General features: G+C 41.5%; 1 long non-coding RNA gene across 2 annotated transcripts in view; it reads left to right on the forward strand.

Moving 5' to 3' along the window:
* LOC115109406 (uncharacterized) overlaps positions 1 to 11,733 on the forward strand; it is an 88,856-nt gene extending 77,123 nt beyond the window's left edge. The window contains exons 2-5 of one of the 2 annotated variants that reach the window (XR_003860516.2): positions 3,144 to 3,314; positions 4,312 to 4,430; positions 4,787 to 4,852; positions 9,550 to 11,733. This is a non-coding gene — a long non-coding RNA (uncharacterized LOC115109406). The remainder of the gene's footprint in view (positions 1 to 3,143; positions 3,315 to 4,311; positions 4,431 to 4,786; positions 4,853 to 9,549) is intronic. The other variant, XR_010461112.1, reaches the window with a different exon arrangement.
* Positions 11,734 to 23,783: the final 12,050 nt, after the last annotated feature.

The following is a 23,783-nucleotide window of genomic DNA, read 5'->3' on the forward strand; positions in this document are numbered from 1 at the left end:
AAACAAGATACTGTATTTCAACAAATTTCTTCTACTGCTTCAAATCTATTTTGGGATTTCTACACTGATCTTAACTTTTTTTGTACAAAATGTTTCCATCCTAATTTTATATTAACAAAAAAACATCAATCACTAGGGCTGTTACAGTTAAGGTATTACCGTTACATAGGCGGTCACGAGTCATGACTGCAGTCAAATACCATGTGACCTTTTAGTCACGGTAACTAGGCTTTTCCAAGTACTGATGCTACTGATGGTCATTAGTAGCCTACCAAACTTGCTAACTGCCTGGTACTCAGCACTCTAACGTCTCTCTAATCACTCTGATGTCAATGCAAATGCAATCGAAAGTCAAATGAAACACTTCATGAGAGCCCATGAGCTCATGTTGCGCAACTTTTCTATAGGCAATGCAATTGAGTGAGAAAACAGAGTTTTGATGGCCACGTTTTTTGAGGATTCCATCAGCTTTCTAGGCTTTCTATATTTATTTCTTAACATTCCAAATATCCTAATATTAAGGACATTGCTTTGTATAGCCAACCTGGCTGGCATGAAAATTTACCACAGGATAAGTGTCCTCCATTCGCTATTTAAGTGCATAGATGACATGTAGCCAATTTTCCCTCCTGCCCTTTTCTCCCTGTTCTGAGACAGGTGCATGATAATGGTCCATTCTAAATCAAAACTAATTTCACACATACAGTGCCTTCGGAAAATATTCAGACCACTTGACTTTTTTCAAATTTGGTTATGTTACAGCCTTATTAAAAAATGGATTACATTTCTTTCAGCAACTTACACACAATACCCCATAATGACAAAGAAAACAGGTTTTTAGAAATGTTTGCTAATTTATTAAACATTTTAAACAAAAAAAACAGTGTAGCACAGTGGTCTAAGGCACTGGATCTCTGTGCTAGAGGCGACACTACAGAACCTGTTTCGATCCTGGGCTGTGTCACAACCGGCCGTGATTGGGAGTCCCCATAGGGTGGCGCACAATTGGCCCAGCGTCGTCTGGGTTAGGGTTTGGCTGGGGTAGGCCGTCATTGTAAATAAGAATTTGTTCTTAACTAATCCTGCCTAGTTAAATAAAGGTTAAATAAAATACATTAAAATTAAAATTACATACGTATTCAGACCCTTTGCTATGAGACTTGAAATTGAGCTCCATCGATCATCCTTGATCATCCTTGAGATGTTTCTACAACTTTATTGTCATCCACCTGTGGTATATTCAATTGATTGGACATGATTTGGAAAGGCACACAGCTGTCTTTATAAGGTCCCACAGTTGACCGTGCATGTCAGAGCAAAAACCAATCCTTGAGCTCAAAGAAATTGTCCGTTGAGCTCCGAGACAGGATTGTGTCGAGGTACAGATCTGTGGATGTGTACCTAAACATTCCTGCAGCATTGAAGGTCCAGAAGAACACAGTGGCCTCCATCATTCTTAAATGGAAGACTTTTCCTGGCTGCCTGGCCAAACTGAGCAATCAGGGGCTAAGGGCCTTGGTCATGGTGGTGACCAAGAACCTGATGGTCACTCTGACAGAGCTCTAGAGTTTGTCTGTGGAGATGGGAGAACCTTCCAGAAGGACAACCATCTCTGCAGCACTCCACCAATCAGGCCTTTATGGTAGAGTGGCCAGTCAGAAGTAACTACTCAGTAAAAGGCACATGACAGCCCAAATGGCACCTAAAGACACTCAGACCATGATAAACAAGATTCTCTGGTCTGGTAAAACCAAAATTGAACACTTTGGCCTGAATGCCAAATGTCACATCTGGAGGAAACCTGGCACCGTCCCTTCGGTGAAGCATGGTGGAGGCAGCATCATGCTCTGGGCATGTTTGTTTGAGGCAGGACTGGGATACTAGTCAGGATCGAGGCAAAGATGATCAGCGCAAAGTACAGAGAGATCGTTGATGAAAACCTGCTCCAGAGTGCTCAGGACTTAAGACTGGGGTTGAAGGTTCAACTTCAAAAAGGACAATGACTCTAAGCACACAGCTAAGACAATGCAGGTGTGGCCCAGCCAGAGCCCGGACTTGAACCCAATCGAACATCTCTAGAGAGACTTGAAAATAGCTGTGCAGCAATGCTACCCATCCAACCTGACAGAGCTTGAGAGGATCTGCAGAGAAGAATGGGAAAAACTTGCCGAAAACAGGTGTGCCAAGCTTGTAGCGTCATACCCAAGAAGACTCAATGGTGTAATCACTGTCAAAGGTACTTCAACGAAGTACTGAGTAAAGGTTCTGAATACTTTTTTATTTTTAATAAATTTGCAAAAATGTCTAACAACTTGATTTTCTGTCATTATGTAGTATTGTGTGTAAAAAAAAAGAATAAGTAACGTAACAAAATGTTGAAAAAGTCAAGGGGTCTGACTACATTCCGAGGCACTGTGTATAAACTAAGAATAGTCTGATGGGTGACAATGTGAGCCTATTACTTGTGAATGATGTACTAGCAATTGTTAATGATGATCACTTGTGAATGATATATTATCACTTGTGAATGATGCCCAGCGTGTGCAGTAAGGCAAGAAATAGCACATTCCTTTTTTTTGCAACTTTTTCATAGTTGCACACATATAGGCCTATACAGTTTGTTTTGATAAGGTTTGTATCACAACTTAAGTGGCCAAATAATTTCTTAAAATGAAGCACATTAATCCGCTTTACAAATGCTGGCATAAAAGTGGCATACAGAGGCGGCGTGAGAGTTTCAAGTTTGGGGAAGATCCTTTTCACCATAAAAATGCACCTTTATAATACAGCATTACATGCATACTCGGATTTGCTGTCACTTTTACATACTGTGTTGTTCCTCTAATTGATGACATTTTGGAACATCTGTGCTTATAGCCTATTGTCGTGTGCGCATTTGCAGTGTGCGCATTTCTGCTCTTATAATGTGAAGAAATAGCCTAATAGTTTATCAACATTTTGAGCTAAACATTCTGATTTGTTGCATCAGCCTCATTGCTTTTAAACATTTGTTTTATATGAGTGGTTGTATTAATTTGGGATCTATCGCATCCCACAACTGACGTAGACCAATAAAATAGGTCAACTTTTGTACTATGGGGGATAGTAGATTGACATAGGCTCGTGCTTTTGCTGTTTGTTAGGCCTTCTCATCTTGACGACTGCCGAAAAATAAATGTGGACAGTTCTTCCAACATCTTCAATCTGTTCCTCGGAATTCGATAAGAAGGACACGCGCAGTTGCATCCCAATGCATCTGGCTTCACTCGTGAGCTACTTCGGAGCTGAGATGCCTGTGAGAAGGACCCAATCAGGTGATGGACATTGGCTAATAAGAATTGAGATATCGGAGAGAGCCATTTGAGTGAGAGGGAATTATAATTATTATTTTCAGCCCAAGGGCACATTGGCTACTTTGGCTGCAAATGGCATCGATTTTTTTTAGGGGGCATTACGACCACACAATGAGGATGCCTCAGGGGAATTCAAGACCTTGTGAGAACATTATCAAGTGCTTGTAAAATTGTGAATGAGAGACTGATGAAGTGTGTGCAGCCTGAGAAAAAAAACAAAGCAGTTCTCATGTCTTTCATGCCATTTTTTTCAAATCATCATTAGGGTCGCATCATGCAGCCTTAGAATGTATTAAAAATCTAAACATATAGCCCATTGTTTGTATTACAACTTAACCTGTTGAAGCTATGGGGGCACTATTTCATTATTGGATAAAAAAACGTTCTCGTTTTAAGCGCAATATTTTGTCACGAAAAGATGCTCGACTATGCATATAATTGGCAGCTTTGGAAAGAAAACACTCTGACGTTTTCAAAACTGCAAATATATTATCTGTGACTGCCACAGAACTCATGCTACAGGCGAAACCAAGATGAAACCTCAAACAGGAAATGAGCAGAATTTTTGAGGCTCTGTTTTTCCATCGTCTCCTTATATGGCTGTGAATGTGCCATGAACGAGCTTATGCTCTCTGCCGTTCGTCCAAGATGTCTGCAGCATTGTGACGTATTTGTAGGCATATCATTGGAAGATTGGCCATAAGAGACTACATTTGCCAGGGGTCCGCCCGGTGTCCTTTGTCTAAATTGGTGCGTAATTCTCAGCTGCAAGCATTTTCCCATGCGATTCAGAGGGGAAAGCACACTTCCAGGAATGATATATCATCGAAGAGATATGTAGAAAAACACCTTGAGGATTGATTCTAAACAACATTTGCCATGTTTCAGTCGATATTATGGAGTTATTTTAGAAAAAGTTCGGCGTTTTTATAACTGAATTTTCGTTTTTTTTTGGTAGCCAAACATGACGCAGAAAACGGACCGATTTCTCCTGCACAAATAATCTTTCAGGAAAAACGGAACATTTGCTATCTAACTGAGAGTCTCCTCATTGAAAACATCCGAAGTTCTTCAAAGGTAAATTATTTATTTGAATGTTTTTCTGGTTTTTGTGAAAATGTTGCCTGCTGATGCTAACGCTAAATGTTAATGCTAGCTATCAATAGCTATCAATACTGTTACACAAATGCTAGTTTTGCTATGGTTGAGAAGCATATTTTTGAAAATCTGAGATGACAGTGTTGTTAACAAAAGGCTAAGCTTGAGAGCTAGCATATTGATTTCATTTCATTTGCGATTTTCATGAATAGTTAACGTTGTGTTATGCTAATGAGCTTGCGGATAGATTTACACAATCCTGGATACAGGTTTTTTTAGTAGCTAAACGTGACGCAAAAAATGGAGCGATTTCTCCTAAACAAATAATCTTTCAGGAAAAACGGAACATTTGCTATCTAACTGAGAGTCTCCTCATTGAAAACATCCAAAGTTCTTCAAAGGTAAATGATTTTATTTGAATGGTTTTCTGGTTTTTGTGAAAATGTTGCCTGCTGAATGCTAACGCTAAATGCTATGCTAACGCTAAATGCTGCTACACAAATGCTTGTTTTGCTATGGTTGAGAAGCATATTTTTGAAAATCTGAGATGACAGTGTTGTTAACAAAAGGCTAAGCTTGAGAGCTAGCATATTTATTTCATTTCATTTGCGATTTTCATGAATAGTTAACGTTGCGTTATGGTAATGAGCTTGAGGCTGTATTCATGATCCCGGATCCGGGATGGCTCGACGCAAGAAGTTAAGGTAATAAATAACTCTAAAATAAGCATATAGGAGGACTTTTTTCTTTATAAATCCACTCAACACAGAATAGCTGCATGTGCGCACTCCCTCAGAAATCATTTGGAGAAAATATACTTTCTATTTTATTCAGCTATGTTCAATTTTATTCTTCATACTATAAAATAGTATAAAATAATGGCACAAAATTCGGAGCATGAAGTCAGTGACTGATGTGGTAAACTCCTCAATGTTATCAGATGAATCCCGGAACATATTCCAGTCTGTGGTAGCGAAACAGTCCTGTAGCTTAGTATCCGCATCATCGGACCACTTCCGTATTGAGGTTGTCATTGGTACTTCCTGTTTGAGGAAGCAAAAGTATAGCGTTATGGCCTGATTTGCCGAAGGGAGGGCGAGGGAGGGCCTTGTATGTATTTCTGTGTGTGGAGTAAAGGTGATTTTGAGTTTTGTAGCCTGTAGTTGCACAGATAAAATGCTGGTAAAAAAATTATTTCAATTTCCCTGCATTAAAAACACAGGCCACGAGAAATGTGCATTTTCTTGTTTGCTTACGGCCCTATACAGCTCGTTGAGTGCGTTCTTAGTGCCAGCATCAGTTTGTGGTGGTAAATAGACAGCTACGAAAAATATAGTGGAAATAGTATGGAAATAGTATGGTCTGCAGCTTATTATGAGCTATGAGTTATGAGCTATTCTAACTCAGGTGTGCAAAAACTCAAGACTTCCTCATCTTTAGAGATCACGCACCCCTCCTCTCTTCATCTTACCCTAGTCTGCCGCCCGGTCATGATGATGCATAGAAAAACCAGCGAGATGTACTGTATATCCATGTCCTCGTTCAGCCACGACTCTGGGAAACACAAGACATTACAGTTTTCAGGACCCGTTGATAGGGTAGTCTTCAATGGAGCTCATCCAGTTTGTTCTCCAGTGACTGCATGTTCGCCAATAGAACAGAGGGCAATTGCGGTCTATTTGCTCACCGACGTGGTCTCGTCATGATGCTGCCTCAGCTGCCTCTATTTTGCCGCCACTTCCTATTTTGAGTTCCGGGGTTTAGGGCTTGGTCCGGAGTAAGCAGAACGTTCACAGTTGCCGACTCGTTGATGTAGAAATGTTCATCCAATTCGACGTTAGTGATCGCTAGGGCTGTGGCGGTCGTGGAATTTTGTCAGCCGGTGATTGTCAAGCAAATAACTGCTGGTCTCACGGTAATTGACCGTTAATTAACATGAACACGTTTAGCATCTCCTGGCTTCCAAATGTATTATATCCTGGCTACAACCCACTGATGCAGACTTTTGGAACAATTCATACATTTAATACAGCCTACTGAAGAAAATGTAGCCTTTTTCAGAAGAACAGAATAGCATACTCTGAGTTGTCCTTATGTTAGGCCCTGATCTGGCTATGCCAAATGGCTGTGGGCTACACTAGTTAACTTAATAAGTGCATCAACTACGTTGTCCCGACAGTGACCATACTTACCCCCACCAGAAGCCATGGATTACAGGCAACATCTGCACTGAGCTGAAGGCTAGAGCTGCCACTTTCAAGTAGCGGAACACTAATCCGGACGCTTATAAGAAATCCCACTACTACCTCAAATGAGCCATCGAACAACGAAAGAGTCAATACGGGACTACGATCAAATCCTACTATGCTGGCTCTGATGCTCGACGGATATAGCAAGGCTTGCAAATTATTATGGATTAAAAAGGGAAAACCCAGCAGCGAGCTGCCCTGCGACGCGAGCCTACCAGACGAGCTAAATGCCTTCTATGCTCGCTTAGATCTCGCTCTCTGTAGCTGATGTGAGTAAGCCCTTCTAACAGGTCAATTTCTGCAAGGAAATGATGAAATACCAGAAAGCATATTCAGAGCATGCGCTGACCAGCTGGCAAGTGTCTCCACTGACATTTTCAACCTATCCCTGACTTGGTCTATAATACCAACTTGGTTCAAGCAGACCACCATAATCCTTGTGCCCTAGAACGCCAAGGTAACCTGCCTAAATGACTACTGCCCCATAGCACTCACATCTATTGACATGAAATGCTTTGAAAGACTGGTCATGGATCAGATCAACACCATCATCCCAGACACCCTTTACCCACTTCAATTTGCATACTGCCCCAACAGATCCACAGATGACACAATCTCTATTGCGCTCCACACTGCCCTCACCCAACTGGACAAGATGAATACCTATGTAAGAATGCTTTTTCATTGACTTCATCTCTGCATTCAACAACCCAGTCTCCTCCAAGCTCATCACCAAGCTCAGGACCCTGGGACTGAACACCTACCTCTACAACTGGATCCTGGACTTCTTAACGGGTCGCCTCCAGGTGGTGAGGGTAGGCAACAACACATCCGCCACGCTGACCATCATCACGGTGGCCACTCAGGGGTGTGTGCTTAGTCCCCTCCTGTACTCTCTGTTCATCTATGACTGCTTGGCCACGCACGACTCCAACACCATCATTAAGTTTACTGATGACACTACAGTGGTAGGACTGATCATCGACGACGATGAGGCAGCCTATAGGGAGGAGGTCACAGACTTGGCAGTGTGGTGCCAGGACAACAGCCTCTCCCTCAATGTCAACAAGACAAAGGAGCTGATTGTGGACTACAGGAAACGGAGGGGCGAGCATGCCCCCATCCATATCAATGGGGCAGTAGTGGAGCGGGTGCAGATCTTCAAGATCCTCTGTGTTCACATCACTAAGGAATTATCATGGTCCACACACACCCACACAGTTGTGAAGAGGGGACGCCAGTGCCTCTTCCCCCTCAGGAGGCTGAAAAGATTTGGCATGGGCCCTCAGATCCTCGAAGTTCTACAGCTGTACCATTAAGAGCATCTTGACTGGCTGCATCACAGCTTGGTACGGCATCTGCAAGGCACAACAGAGGGTGGTGAGTATGGCCTTATACATCACTTTAAACCAGGCAGTGTCAGAGGAAGGCCCCAAAAAATGTCAAATACTACAGGGACCCAAACTGTGGTTTTTTTAACCTTTATTCAGTTAGGAACAAATTCTTATTTTCAATGACGGCCTAGGAACAGTGAGTTAACTGCCTTGTTCAGGGGCAGAACAACAGATTTTTACCTTGTCAGCTCAGGGATTCGATCTTGCAACCTTTCGGTTACTACTCCAACGCTCTAACCACGAGGCTACCTGCCACCCCGCGTATCAGTGCATTAGGTCTGAAACCAACAGGACCCTGAACAGCTTCTAACCCCTAACCTAACGACTGCTAAATCAGAATGCTAAATAGCTAATCAAATGTCTACCCGGGCTATCTGCATGTACACTTATTTGTACAAACTCACTTTACCCCTACCTACGTGTATGTGTACATTGTGCTACAATTACCTCATACCCCTGCACATCAACTCAGTACTGGTACTCCTTGTATATAACCAGGTTATTTGTACCCGTTATTGATTTTCGTTATTTACTGTGTATTTATTCCTCATGTCACTATTTATATTTTTGATTACATTTTGTCTTTATTTTTTAACTCTGTGTTGTTGGAAAAGGACCCGTAATTAAGCATTCCACCTGTTGTTTACGAAGCATGTGACCAAGACCATTTTATTTTATTTGAACCTTCTCTGGTGTTTTCTTAGATTTATATCTAATGTTCTCATACAGACATCATGACCGGGTCAATACCTCTACAGTAACAACTGCTGGTCATGACTGTAGTGATGAATGAATGGAACTAGACTCTCCTGGAGTACAATGTCATCTCTGGTGTGTCAGAGAGGGGTTTGTCTTTTATCGAGGTCACAGGATATAAGTCTTGAGGGGCCAGCCCTCCCAGATCACTCCTACAGATATTTTTCACATCCTTCTCTGCCCTCCCTGAGATGTTTTTCTTTCATTTAGCTGGCCTCCCCCAATAAAAATGCAAGCCAATTTTCCAGCACATTAACCCAAGAGATGTTTAATACACAAGAGTTTTGGTGCAAAGGGGACGGTAGCCTCACGGAAAGATGGATAGCCCTGCCGACTGAGAGTGGGCAGTTTTCCCACTGCCCTGGTCTTGGCCTGGGACAAAGGCCTCATTGAGTGGGATGCTTGACATCAGCATCATAAACTAGTCATGTCTACAAAGGCCTTGACACTTTAAAGTACCAGCTACTGCCGCCTTCTTTTCTCTCCTTATACAGCATTGCTAAGGCTGGTCCAGTCACTAACAGTTGTGTCCTTTTTTCAACAGACATCCCAACAAAGAGTTAAATGTAATATATTGTCAAAAGGAATTCCCTCTTTGAGTTCTCTTTTCCTAAAGACGTTTCCTCCTGGGGTTTGTCCATTAGAACGACATGCTAAAGAACCATTTTCCTTCTCCTCCTCCTGCTCCTCCTCCTCCAGACTCTCTCCAGACACTCTCCACAGAAGAACAGGAGGACATGAAGGTTGTTTCATTTCTACCATCTCCTGCATTGTTACTTTTAAATATTTTTTTCTCTCTGACTTTGGTGAATTCAGTTCCACCAATGCACTCTATCCTGTAATCCAAATATCACAACATGGTTCACTTACAGTACGTCCATGAAATTGCTATTTGATTGTTTGTTTTGAATGTTGTCCCAGGTTAACCTGCTGGACTAAAGAATGTGTTGATCTATTGTCATTATCAGGTGCAATTGTTTAGATATGTTTTCCTCTTTCAACAGGTAAACGTACCCTGCTTCTCTGTCAGCAAGACAGGATTCTCTGACATAGCAAAGGGAGCCATGTGCGTTTCACTGACCTAAAAGTCAGGGCATTATTGAGACAGGGAGAGATGTGTGTGGAGAACTGAATGAAGGGCTGATCTCCACATGAAATGTCATCACAACGCCAGATTCAGCCCCTCAATGTCAGGCAATAAAGTCAATGGATTAAACACATTGAGCCAAAACTCTCTATTTCTGATGGTTCTGATGGATGGAATAATATTTTATATGGATTGGTGAAGAACACGTTTGAATGTAACATAAACTGAATAAGTGTTACTCACATTTCTTCTTCTAAATAATCAATTTTTCTGAATTGTAAATTACATTAGGCCAACACACTGATTATTCTGTTATATCAAATTGTAGCTTGCATGTTGACTTCACAAGAATAGCTAGCTAGCTAATTAAGTAGCTAATACTTTGTATGATGCCACGATGTTTCATGAAATATCATGCCAATGCTAAATCTGCCAGCTAGCTAGCAAACAAGCTTCAGAGCATACCCATCTTACAGACACATAAATCAATCAACAACAGCTTTATAGGCTACAGTGCCTGAACCAACCTGATTTTAAAATGCTGCTGGCTAGCTAGGAGAGGACAACATATAGCTAGCTTTATCAAAGCAGTCATTTTGACTTTGAGGTAATGCGGGTTCGATTGAGCCCCTAGCTACATGTGCATCCTCCAGACATAACATTTGCTGTAGGACCATACTCATATTTAGTCAGAAAAGCTCTGAGATTGAACTTACATTGAGGGAAACAGCTGCTTCACATTTCTAATGCCTGGAACAATGTAAAGATCGTATGTTTGGACAGGTTTGGGCAAAAATGGAGGTCATTCTTTTGGGGGAGATGTCAGTCATCTCTGTCAGCCTCTAGAAATAAACAGTAAAATAACATTGGCCTTCTTTGGGTCCTGCTGTATTTTCACTTTCCTATTTGTCTGGTTCAAAACAAGTGCACTTTTGAAATGTGGGGTTTGTTCTCACCCTGTTTTTATTTTACCGTAGGATAATCATATTTTATCACACAATAACTATGACATAGTTATTATACAGTAATATTCACCTGTCACTGATGCAATGGTATCCTGTAGCACACTAGGTGGCTATGCTTTGAGCTGGAGTCAGTTAGATCACAGCCAAAAGAAGGGCGACACAATTCACCCCTTGACCCTCAACCCTGCAGCTGCACTATCGATCTATAGCTGAAGTACTCTACTGTGTTTTTGTCACCCATTCACCCAGCCATGTGTAATCGATCCCTCCATATGTCTGAAAAAACACTTCAAGGTCCAAATATTATCACCTTGGTCAGCTGGACCACGTGCACTCCCTTTTATATTTAAATACAGTAAAAGCATAAGAGGAATGGGCTTGGAAAGAAACCATTACTACTGGACAAGTCAGGGGCAGCCCCAACTTACAGAGAAAGAGTAAGAGGTGGAGTAATTATCACACCACGTCTAAGTCTCGCCTGGCCTCCCAAAGACCCCTTGCCCCTGTGCTATACAATGTTCTAGTCTGGCCTAACCATACGGGTGAATCCAAAGCCAATTCCATCTTCTGAATTTAGTTCAAATGTAATGTTTTAAATTTGTATTTGAAGGTATACATTTTAGTAACATCAAGTACTCCAATCAAAAGCATGCAAACAACATTGTGCGGTAACGGTAGCCCACTAGAATAAATAGTTTTAGGCCTCCATAAAGATGTTTACAAACTTCTAGGAGAGAAAGTGTAAAAACTTCTAGGAGAATTATGAACTATTTTAAACACAATTGTTTTTAGCATGTGGCGTTTTTATGTACACTAAACAGTTAAAATACATATTTATGTGTATTTATATGTGGTATTTATTAATCCCATAGTATAGCTTTGTCTAGGCACTCAACTTAAGGGCTTTATATTTTTCTGGATGTCATGTGTGGCTTTAAACAAAACTTGCAGCCATATGTTTTCCCCTCTTGTGAATGGGTGTGGCAGGGTTATTCTGTTAATAGTTATCGGTCCTCAAGTCCTTGACCTCCTCGAATTGTAAACACGTTTTTTACACCACTCTCAGCACTCTGCGATGGAGGGAGTTTTGTCAACAGTGGGACCCAAAGATAAGCATGCAGGCTGAACCTGTTCCGGCCTGCAGTGCCCTCTGCAGCACCTCAGCACCAAGCTCAGTCAAATCTCTCCCAGAACAGCCAGATCACATGGGTTAATCTCCTCTTACCCTGACTCTTCAAGAGCACAAACCCTGCACTTTTGGACTCAGGCCCAGTGCTCTCTATGCAAGTGCATCCAATGCCATGGAGGTAGAGCCCACACACATCCCTGACTGCTTACTGGCACCAGTTAGCAAACTACAGAAAGAGGAGGTAAAAGAAGAGAATGTCAGAATGTCCAACACCAGCGAGCGGTGTGGCAAACAAACATTTGCAGACAGCTGACTGAATCCTCTGCTTTTTAAGGACCTCCAATTCAAATGTGTTTAAATCTTGTTTTCAGCTATTCATTTAAAAAAAAAAAAGTTTTTACACTCAGTAAGGAGAACAATACCCACACACTGTTTAAATGGTCCCAAAATTATATGAAACGTACATTGATTCATTTTTCCTCCAATATTTTTTTTTAAGGATGTGTGTAGGAGTATATCTATTTTATATTATGTTTTAGTAAAAATATAATCATAGCCGTTTTTGTAAATGTACTCATAATTTACAAATAATTATTCAACATAAACAAACACTTTACTGGTGCTCTAGTCCTACTTTTTGTTGCATGTCACCAACTCCTCTAGTCTAAGCCATACATTTTAGATTTAAAATCCATAGTTTGAAAATAGGGCCTTCATTTTGTAAACGGTTTGTGCAGTGTAAAACCTGATGTGTCGGAAACAGAGATTGCATAGATAGTGTGGGTTTATAAGGTCAAATTGTTCAAAAGCAGTTTTACAAGTCCCCTGCTTAGACAAGTTTATCTCATGCTATAAATTCCCTCCTCTGTTTAAATACGTCACAGGAATACCTTGTATGTGACAGACCTATTAACGTTTTAGATAGATTTGGGAGGGAACAGTGACATTTATATATGCATTGGAATTAAAAGGAAATGGAGGAGCATTTCCATTGGGAGACGAGGCCTCTGATGTCCCTCCCAGGTACTTTGATCCCTCTTGTGTAGTGAAGCAAAAACCCAATCATTCCTAAACACATAAAAGTTAACAGAGTATGGCCTGGTATTTAGCTTTATGTTTATCTGTGTTGTTAATGCGAGTGATGAGAGTATGGCTTGTCACTGCAGGTCAGATTGGCAGGTGTTGTGCTTTTCCAAAGCTCTGGTTTCATAACCCTTTCCGTTTAGCCACCCACAATGCAGAGCGGGGGGGCGGCTAACAGGATATATATGCATTTTGTACAATATGTTTTCCTTTCTTCAATGTTAATGAAGTCTAAATACCACTTACATGTAAATTAATTGTAATTACCATGTTGAGGTTTGAAAGAGCCTTCTTTGATCTGCTGAATGGGTTGCGCTTTCAGGGCTTCGATAATATCTCAGAGACTAGAGTGAGAGGCAGTGGGGGAGAGGAAGATAAAGTCATGTGAGCAGAACACACTCTCTCGCTGTACATTCTGTGGGACCACAGGAGAACCTGATGAAGATGATAGAGAGGCCCACTGATTAACCAGCCAGTGAGCACGATGCATGTCCCTGCCAGGGAAAACAAATGAAAGTATTGTAATGCTATGACAGACTTTGATCACAACTGTGTTCACAGAGATCTCTTAATCAGAAGTGCTCCGCAATTAAACTGTCACTGGCTGGCATCTGAGGAGGGTCATTGCATTGCATTGGGTTTCATCGGACGCACCAGCAGTAATAACATTGTAGTACAATGTTTTGGGCATGTAACCTCTTAGGCTACAAATGCTATCGGTCTAAACTATGAACTTACAACAAACATAAGCCAGATTTGTCAGCTCAATAACTTTCATTGTTTCTTTTTGTTTTTTCACAATTTTCAAATTGTGTCAGCGAAATAAATAGTTATAACATGCCCTACAGAAATGTATAAATGAATTATAAGTAGAACTGAAACTGTCCTGTAAACTGTCTGCTGTAAACCATTACAATGCAGAGCTGGAAACAAATTGATCTCATCATTGAAGACAGCAGAAAGTTTTCACAGCCAGCAGTCCCATCTGTACAGATCCACAATGAATATGCATGTAACCAGATTTGATATACCCTGGGCCATTAATAATCTTGTCATCTGATTTGAGAGCTCAAAGTTATTCTGTACCCCCTCCACACCCACCCCTTGCATTCTCCCAACCCCCATCTTGAATGACTGCGAATGTCAGGGCTTGAGTCTCAGTCTGCAGAGAGAAGCTAGCAAGGTGCAGAACTAGCCAAAATGAGAAAAAAGCACAATGGAATATAGGGCCCTTTTGACTTTTTCTTCTCCCTTTTATTGGGATTAAACGGTTTAATATCGTGTGAAAATGAAGCTGGTAGGTGTGTCAAGAAGCGAGAGAGATGTCAGTAAGTTGGGGTGTCAGGGTGTGCAAACTGACCTTGAATAGTGAACAAGTATCAGGGTGAGAAGGTGGGGGGGGTAAGACGACTGACGCAAGGTAGCATTTGCAATTGGGCGGTTTTGGTTTCAGGCTCTCCAGTCATCAATCATCCAAGGACTATTCTGTTCTTTGACAGCTCACTACAAGGCTTGACATTTAACACTCACGGCCCTGGATCAGTCTATGCCTGAAGCCCAGGGACTTCAGAAACACAAAAAGGAAATAGAATGATGCTTTCTCCCCATTGGTAAGTGGTAGAGCTGAAGAAAAGCAGATACAAATTAATAATTCCCATCTGCAATAGAGTTTGGTCTGTTGAAATGACTGCTAAATGCCTCCCATAGGTCCCTCTACCCCCCCGCCTTGTACCCTCCAACACACAAAAGGGCAAAATTAAACAGTCAAGAGGCCTCAAGGTCTATTAGAATACATGAAAGTATGTTCCTGTGTGTGCTGAGTGGGGTGATGAGTGGGGGGCTAGAATGCATGGACTCTGTGAACTTTACAAGAGATTGTTTGGAGAAAGTGTAACCTGACGAAATCAACCTTACCTTACCTCACCAAGTTAGCGTTATTATTATAATAAAATATAACTAAGGATATTGTCAATATTCTCTAGACTGGGGCAATAACAGGGGCAATAACAATTGCAAACCATCCCACTGTAGCTCAGATCATGATTTCCCCATTGATTAATCATCCTTTGCACAGATCATAAATGAAGATTCAAATTACTGACTCTTTGTCCTCTGGTTGGGTTTAAATATTACAATTGTTCATATCTCTCCAGAGCGAATGAGCTCATGTTTATGTGACCACAGTTGGTTCCATCCTGTTTTTAGGTTAGTAGGTCGCTTTAAATAGCACAATAATATTAGGGGCTAAAACGAGTCAAGTCATGTCTGATCTGCTGTAACTGTTTAGATAGATGCCCTGTGTGAAAGCAGATGTTTCCAACATTAAACAGGTCATGTCAAGAACCCCCCACACACACACATCAAAACAGAAAAGTGTTTTATCATGCAGCTGATTAATTTCATTAGAATTGTGATCTGTCAGAACATCCCTCCTCTGGCTCAAGCATACACATCACATAGCCTTGCATACATTACCTACAATGCTAGATATCTGTGTTGTTTGTTTTTTAATGCACTAAAGGTCTTACAAACCGCTCTCTGCCTAACAAAATAGTATCGGTATCATCATGGATTTAGCCTGTGGATGCTGATAGTATCTCCTTTCTTTCAGTAAAGTCATAGTTATGTTGGGGACTTGATAGCTTCTTTTGGATTGTCTGAGCCTCAGAGTAGACATTTTCTCTTTTATCTTCGTGCGCGATACGCTCTGCTTGCCGAATACTAAACATGTTGCCAGACAACTCGCTATGTCTTAACTGTGAAACTGGCAACTATTGTTGTTGCAGCTATTGAACATGCCTTTAACGACTCCAAGGGCATCCTTTCAGCCTCCACACGACTTATATGTACTGAATTGAATCATGTTACAATCCCTCCCTTAAAGTTCTATCACTGGTCTAAATAGACACATCTTTTGAAAGTCACAAATAGTTTTGATTATACTTAAATATGCATTTGTCAACACAGCTGGGGCAATGTGTATCTGCCTGATTGATAATGCATTTTCAAAAATCTGAAAAGTGAAACTATTGGTTGGCTTTCTTCAAATAAAATTGCTCACACAGAAACACACACATAAACACACACATGCATTCTCATACAGGGAAAGTCTGGTTCAGTCCAGCTGGCTAACTGTAATGTCATCACAGGAAAAAAAACATTTTCCGAGAAAGATTCATCAGATCATGGCCATCCCTGAGCCTCTGCACACTCTGCTAGCAACACCATATGGCTGGGTCCTTAACCCATGGGTAGAGGCTTAATGATGGAGCGGATGTACACTGCACATGCCCAGGGATGTTAAGGGGAAGGAGTAAAAAACACTAATCAAGTCTCCCAAATGAGATGTGTGGTCATGGTCACCTGTCTATTGTTTTGGACAGGTGTCTGGCTTACCCATCCCTTACCCCCGCCAACAGCTGACCTCGCAGCTTTTCCAGGTCAAAGACATCAGTAGTGCTAACTTGTCTTTTTGAATGTGTTTGTACTAGGAATCAGAAACTAACTCAACTTGTCTTTTGAATGTGTTTGTACTAGGAATCAGAAACTAACTCAACCTTGGTCCTGATCTTGTCTTTTTGAATGTGTTTGTACTAGGAATCAGAACTTGTCTTTTGAATGTGTTTGTAAGGATACTGTTAGGCCTGTGACGGTCATTGAATTCTGGATGACAGTTATTTGTCAGCCAAATTACCATTGTCATCGTTATAACTATTCGAATAGCAAAACAAAACATTTAAAACCTTTTCTTCTCTCCTTCGCTCCTGACTTCATGTGTTTGTACTAGGAATCAGAAACTAACTGTCTTTTTGCATGTGTTTGTACTAGGAATCAGAAAAACTAACTCAACTGAATCAGAAACTAATCTTGTCTTTTTGAATGTGTTTGTACTAGGAATCAGAAACTAACTCAACTTGTCTTTTTGAATGTGTTTGTACTAGGAATCAGAAACGAACTCAACTGCACATCTTGTCTTTTTGAATGTGTTTGTACTAGGATTCAGAAACTAACTCAACTTGTCTTTTTGAATGTGTTTGTACTAGGAATCAGAAACTAACTCAACTTGTCTTTTTGAATGTGTTTGTACTAGGAATCAGAAACTAACTCAACTTGTCTTTTTGAATGTGTTTGTACTAGGAATCAGAAACTAACTCAACTTGTCTTTTTGAATGTGTTTGTACTAGGAATCAGAAACGAACTCAACTGCACATCTTGTCTTTTTGAATGTGTTTGTACTAGGAATCAGAAACTAACTCAACTGCACATCTTGTCTTTTTGAATGTGTTTGTACTAGGAATCAGAAACTAACTCAACTGCACATCTTGTCTTTTTGAATGTGTTTGTACTAGGAATCAGAAACTAACTCAACTTGTCTTTTTGAATGTGTTTGTACTAGGAATCAGAAACTAACTCCTCTTGTCTTTTTGAATGGCCGACTGTCTTCAGTCAGCTGTTTGCTCCACAAAATTCTAAAGCTGGCTAGTTTTGGCTCCTCTCTTCTCTCCTTATATTGGCTTTAAGATGTGAACCAGGCTTACTTTTACTTTACTGCTATTGGGTAAATTTTTTACAGTTTGTTATGACGGTTATTTTATTTTCATCACAATCAGTCTTCATCCATAATAGTACAATTACCATGCCAGCCTAATCAACTGTAGTACTATTGTTGATTTCTGCACATTTCTCTACTTGAATATGGCTGTTTTTAATGTCCTGGTTTCTAATGAATGCCATGACTGTATGTTTCTGTACCACAATTCCTACATTGAGTATCAAAAGTATATACACCAAAGACCCAATCCCTTTGGCAAATACACACTGCTGCCTGTGTGGGATCCTGGGCTGAGTATACAGACAGACTCCCAAATAATTAATGTTTACTGAGGATGTTGCAACCACATTACATTTTTACTATGCTTTTACTACTTGACAACAGGGTAATTCCCAAACAGTGTACTGCACATTGGGTGAGAACCAAAAATAAATGAGTCCACTATAGGACAATATACACTATATATAGTATGTGGACATCCCCTTGGCTATTTCAGCCACACCCGTTGCTGACAGGTGTATAACATCGAGTACACAGCCATGCAATCTCTATAGACAAAAATTGGCAGTAGAATGGCCTTACTGAAGAGCTCAGTGACTTTCAACTTGGCACCGTCAGAGGATGCCACCTTTGCCACCTTTGCAAGTCAGTTCATCAAATTTCTGCCATGTTAGAGCTGCCCGGTCAACTGTAAGTGTTGTTATTGTGACGTGGAAATGTCTTGGAGCAACAACAGCTCAGAAGTGGTAGGCCACACAAGCTCATAGAACCAGACCGGCGAGTGCTGAAGCGCGTAGCGTGTAAAAATCATCTGTCCTCGGTTGCAACACTCACTACCAAGTTCCAAACTGCCTCTGGAAGCAATATCAGCAAAATAACTGTTACATGTAGGTTTATGAAATGGGTTTCCATGTCAGAGCAGCCGCACACAAATCTAAGCATCGGCTGGAGTGGTGTAACACCTGGAAACCATGTGTTTGATGTATTTGATACCATTCCACTGATTCTGCAGTCATTACCACGAACCCGGTGCCACCAACCTCCTGTGATGGAAACTTTCTTTGTAAATAGTGTGGTCTACAGCTTATGATGAGGTACTCTACCTCAGGAGAGCAAAACCTCGATACTTCCTAAATATTAGAGATTGCGCACCAGCTGTTGTTGACAGATATACACAGACCACAAACTCATGCACGGAAAACTCAGCCGACTGTATATTATCCATGTCCTCGTTCAGCCACGATTCGGTGAAACATAAGATATTACAGTTTTTAATATCCCGTTGGTACGATAGTCTCGAACGGAGCTAACCCAGTTTATTCTCTAGTGATTGCATGTTCTCCAGTAGGATGGATGGTAAAGGCAGGTTATCCACTTGCCGACAATTTCTCACCAAGCACCCGGATCTGCGCCCCCTGTATAGGGGTCTCCTCTTCATGCGAATAATGGGGATTTGGGTCTGGTCCGAGAAGACTCCAGGAGAACGCTACCTGCCCCAATGTATAGTGCCAACAGTAAAGTTTGGTGGAGGAGGAATAATGGTCTGGGGCTGTTTTTTATGGTTCGGGCTAGGCCCCTTAGTTCCAGTGAAGGGAAATCTTAATGCTACAGCATACAATGACATTCTAGACGATTCTGTGCTTCCAACTAAGTGGCAACAGTTTAGGGAAGGCCCTTTCCTCTTTCAGCATGACAATGTCCCAGTGCACAAAGCGAGGTCCATACAGAAATGGTTTGTCGCGATCGGTGTGGAATAATTTTTCTGGCCTGCACAGAGCCCTGACCTCAACCCCATCGAACAACTTTAGGATGAATTGGAACGTAGACTGTGAGCCAGGCCTAATCGCCCAACATCAGTGCCGAACCTCACAAATGCTCTTGTGGCTGAATGGAAGTAAGTTCCCGCAGCAACGTTCCAACATCTAGTGGAAAACCTTCCTAGAAGAGTGAAGGCTGTTATAGCAGCAAAGGGGGGACCAACTCCATATTAATGGTTTTGATTTTGGAATTAGATGTTCATACTGTCCACATACTTTGGCTCCTATGTAGTGTAGTATATGTAGTGTAGTATATACTGTATATTTATTGTATATATTGATTTCTATAAACATGGGACCTATGTGGTCCGTATGTATTCTCTGTCTCCCCAAACATGATAGGTATGAATCATAAAAACCAAACACTTTGGAGACAGAATCCGCTCTATTCTGGCCAAATGTGTACAAGCACAGAGCTGATTCTTCAGACACAACAATATTAGCCCAGAATTAGTGTGGTGGGAGATAGGGGATATGGGGCAACCTAAGGAGTAGGGAGGTAGACCCTGTGATTGATGGAGTTGTTGCCGGTCTATAAAGGTCTGCAAATAGTGCCGGGAGATAATCAGAGATGGGGCGTCTGCAGGCTCGCCCCGCCTGCCTCAAGAGCGAGATGAGACCGGTGCCTCCGAATTATTAAGCAGTCAGGAGCGCTGATGATGAAATTCTGAAGGTCAGCCATAACAAGAGGCACCTTACAAGGGTCGTAACCTTTTCCTTGCTGTGTGTTTTGTTCTTTGTACCCCCTCTCAACATCACCTTCCCACCTCTGTCTGGGGGGTTTACACCCCTGGTTATCTGTTCCTGACCTCTAGCAGGCAATTCTGCACTTGATAAGAGGAGGGCTCGCCTCATAATGCGCATGGCAGCTGATATCAGCCCTGTATCCTTGTGAAATGGATTGCCAAGGCCTGAGGAACGTGCAGAATATAATAAATAGAGATGACACACATGGAGTTGTAGGCTGATGGGCAACACCGCCTCAGCAATTACCTGCTGCCCACTTAAAACAGGGGTCACACAGGGCAAGCCGACGGAGAGACGAGTTATGGTTATTTCTTATTTTCTCTGCAGGGCAGGCGCTCTATGTCAGTGAGCCACTGTGCCTGCCTGCGTGCTTGCATGCCGTGTGTGTGCGCGTGCCTGCCTGCGTGCGTGCATGGGTGCGTGCGAGAGAGAGCGAGAGAACGAGAGAGAGAGCAGGCTGAAGCATACTGATTACAAATATGATACCCCTAACCCCTCCTGTAGGACCCTAGCACTTTCAGCGTGCCTTATGGGCATGCCAATGAAATTATAAAATGACATTTACATAGAATACCAATTGTGCTTTCATTGATGTTTAACACACATATATATATATATATTTATTTCATTACATGGTATTGCTCATCAAAGTAATTTATAAATGAAATAAAAAAATCTAAAATCGAATCCTTCATGAACTAAAACGTATGCCGTTTAACACATTTGACAGTATGATAATGTTTATGGAAGAGCGATGAGGGGTCCTAAAAGGTATCCTTTTCGCCTGACCTCACAACCAGGCTCTACATAGATGTTGATATATCAATAACTCTTGATTAAAGGCTGTTATAGCTATCCAGAGCAATTCAAGATTTGAGTGCATTTTCCAAGCCCTACTCAAGCTATTTCACCACTATGCCTCCTTTTTCAAGACTTATGTTTAATAATATATATATATATTTGGTATGATATACTGGCACTGTATTTATCTATTCAACATTTATCCGGGAATCTGCTGTATTCTTCTTTGTATTGAGCATTCTTGGCCTCTAATTCTTGTCATGAATGATATGGGGTCTTTCCCTTCTTAAACCCTATGAAGCATCCTCATTTTCTCTCACCTCTTGGGTGACCTCAGTTTTTACTTTGACCTATGATTAAAACTCCTCCTTAGTCCACATGGCCTGGAGGGTCCCACCCACTGAACCCACCCATAAACCTTTCAGAAGGAGGAAACTCACCAACTTGACGAATATAGTACATCTTTGGAGGGGGGGGAAAGGACTCGGATTCGGCTCATATATTGTCAAACCTTGAGCCGGTTTTGACATCAGCAGATGAATACGGTATTGTTCATTCAGACGTATAAGGTATTGTGCATTCTGTCTATGATGTGTAAGGCAAGTATTTGATCATACAGCAGTGTAAAGTTTTAACATGCATTTTTAGTGATCACTGGTCCAAGAAAGGTATCTAACCATATAAGCCAATTAAACACTCTTAAAGTTTCCACCTGAGATATCTTAGAGTGTGTGATGCATAATGTATGGTTCATTTCAGAAACAGGCACTCCAGCGGCGTAATGTCAGTATAAAACAGGCCTTGGAGACTAGGCTCTGTCTGTTTCAATGAAGAAATCTGAATGGCTGTAAGCTGCCAGGCAAACCTTTATATCTATTTGTTCCACTCGTCTGGCTCTCAATGAGTTTAATCAGCTGAGAAGAAACGGTGAAGGGGGTGTTGCTCTACCCGCCCATACCTTAGAGAGCTCCCCTCCGCCACACACTCACAGTCAAACACACACAACCCCACAGCCCCATTCTCTGTGCATCGATGTGAGAGATGAGGGTGTCCCTCTCCCCTGTTGCCTTGCAGATTATCAAGTACACTTCAATTACTGCCGATCGATACACTTCTGGCTGCAAAAGGGAGGGCGAGGGAAATTAGACAGACTTTGGGTATGGCTTTGACTACAAAGCAATGGATTAACACTGATATGCATCTCTGCATTTACATCAGAAATGGGCCCATTCTTCCCCAGCATACAGCACTCTCCTCTGCATGGACGCACATTCACACAGGCTTTAATTGAAAGGCGACTTTTTGAGAGATTACTTCTTTAAGTGCTGGGCAAGGTGAGGGCAAGCCTGTCATATACTGTAAAGGGATTAAATCTGCTACGGTTGCTACAAAAGCAGAGAAGCAGAACTGACTATATTCTTAAACTAAACAGTGGAATAGCAAGAAGAACATTGTACAGAGCCATTCATTTCATAATAGGTGTGTGTGTGGGAGGGGGGTATGTGTGTATGTTCCAGTAAACTTATTATCTTTCCTGTTCCTGAAAAGGGGGCAGACTGCATAAAATACCATTACACAATATACTGTAGGTTTATAATGCATTATAAGAATGATGCATTACTGTAGATGAGGATACATTAAACACAACAAAAACAAACTATCTCCTCTCTTAAAATGCTTGCCAGCATATATAATACAAGACTTTTAAGTAGGAAATAATGCTACAATCGATGTTCTCCTGAACTGGGAGCAAAAGGGAAATGAAAGCAGGACTGTGTAAGAGCATAAAAAATAAGTAAACGCGTAGGAAGAAATAAGTAGTGTCTGTGTTCCCCTGAGGCAGACTGTGAAGGTCTCCAGTGCCTGGCCCCTGCCTCTGAACCCTCTGTAGGTCATCTGTCCTCGCTCCCCCACCCTTCCTATTTGCAGAGGCAGGAAAAACACTCCAACACCTGGGATCCCCCCTTTGCAATGCTATGCTCTGCACATGAGCCTCTCCATCCCATAGACACCGTGTATCATCTACATGGACAGCAGACGCAAGCTTTATGATTAGCTGCTGAAGTTCTACTCAGAAAAAATGTTATCAGTAAAGAGGGCTTGATTAAGCAACTGTGTATTATTCAATACCGTGCGCAGATATTTGCTGCTCACTTGCCTATATATGGGAGCACACACCAGTTCACAAGCAATGGTCAGTAACCCACACTTTTTCCTGTGAATAGATATGTTCTGTTGGTTTTATTGAAGGTAGAAAGAGCGAACACTGAGGGAAACACAAATTTGTATTTATTTTACGCAGAAATATTTACAGATCACATACTAGTTTGTTATTAAGGCACTTAAGGCACATGAAAGTTCACACGTTCAAGAAGGAAGTTCTGCAACAACAAAGAAGTGTTTTAATGATGTTTAACGCTGCTCTTGTTTAGTGATTACATTTTTATTATGTATAGATCTTCATCTTTCACAAAGCAGATACAATAAGAGTATTTAGGAGTTTGTTGTGATCATCTTAATTTAGGTTTATCTGCCACCAAAGCCTCGGGTTACAGGGACTGATGGACCGTATCCACTTCTGTCCTCCTAGGGTCAGAGTCACATTACACATCACTACCCCGAGCGGCTCTGCCTCTGAAATAGCCTTCGTCCTCCAAATAAAGATGCCTCTCTGTTGAAAGCTTCTCACTCCGCCATGAATTTGGTCTCCCCCTTCCCCCCCACTGCAATCTGTCCTGCCAGCTCCCACGGT

The sequence above is a fragment of the Oncorhynchus nerka genome, linkage group LG25 (assembly GCF_034236695.1).
Source record: "Oncorhynchus nerka isolate Pitt River linkage group LG25, Oner_Uvic_2.0, whole genome shotgun sequence".
In the NCBI taxonomy this organism is placed as follows: domain Eukaryota; kingdom Metazoa; phylum Chordata; class Actinopteri; order Salmoniformes; family Salmonidae; genus Oncorhynchus; species Oncorhynchus nerka.